This window comes from Triticum dicoccoides, chromosome 7A (genome assembly GCF_002162155.2).
Source record: "Triticum dicoccoides isolate Atlit2015 ecotype Zavitan chromosome 7A, WEW_v2.0, whole genome shotgun sequence".
NCBI classification, from domain to species: domain Eukaryota; kingdom Viridiplantae; phylum Streptophyta; class Magnoliopsida; order Poales; family Poaceae; genus Triticum; species Triticum dicoccoides.
In genome coordinates this window covers 499435956-499437140 of record NC_041392.1, presented here as the reverse complement: position 1 = coordinate 499437140, position 1185 = coordinate 499435956, and positions in this window count along the sequence as shown.

The following is a 1185-nucleotide window of genomic DNA, read 5'->3' as shown; positions in this document are numbered from 1 at the left end:
CATGATCCAATGCAAGTTTCTGCCTTCTGTGAAATTTTGCAAAGGAAGTGCTTTATTCCTTACTCCAATTGAGCTATAATTTGGCAGGGTGATTAACAATGACAAATCACCTCTAGATACCAAAAATCAGCTCAATCCATCTACCAATCTTCCTTGGCAATTTTTCAAGTTTCTGTTCAGATTTGCTTGTCTGTGAAAGAAATACCCTCATAGATGATCAAAATGAGCTGAAATTATACCATCAGTCTCTAATGATCATATTATCAAACTCCTCCAAGATTCATCTCATTCCATTGAACTATGTAAGCACAGGAGCAATTCTTTGTTTCTGTCCACATTTCTAGTTTGTGAAGCAAGTGTATTTTATCTTGCTCCATTATGGCTGAAAATATTCCCAGGGCTTCTCATATCCATATAACCTATCTCCACAAGATTTGGGCTCATTTAATCTATCCAATTGCCCTGAGGATTTTTCTGAAGTTTTTGGACAGAAATGATAGTTGTGAAGGAAGTACCATTTTGTAAGTCCATTTGGTATGAACTTTCTACAGCATCATGGTATGTCCAAATCATCAGGCTTTGCCAAGTTTTAGCCTAATCCATCACTCCTAGTGTGTGCTTCATCATGATTCAGTTTTTGGGTCAGATTTGGTGGTTGTACAGCAACTATGGTAAATAGTTTCCAATTCACCTCAAAACTCCCAGGACTATAGTCCTTTCTACCCTAAGCCTCCCAGACATCAAGTTTACCTTTTACCCTCTCTGGTTTCTCTCTAGAGTGTGGTAAAGTTTTCTGCAGTAAAATTGTGGAGCTTGTTTTACTCAGCTCACTTTGTCTCCACCCCTCTCTTTACCATGGTAATACTCCACGCTGGAAGGACTACGCGGTAGACATGGACTTACAGCCGTAAAAACCCCAGAGCGTGCCATGCCAGTGGTGACTACGTGGGCAACCAGCCAAAACGGTGGTCTAGCCACTCTTGTCGTCGGCATCGCTGCCCCGACCGTCTCTGGCCTCGCCATTAATGTCCAGCAGCTCCCCCTTGATGCCATCTTCCCTCTGGACCTCTGGCCCCGTTCGTTCTCTTCTCCGGCGAGCCGTGCCAATGACCGGAATAGTGTGCTCCTGTGCATTATCGTCTTCCTCCCTGATGTCCGCTTCCTCCTCTTGTCCTCGAGCCTTGC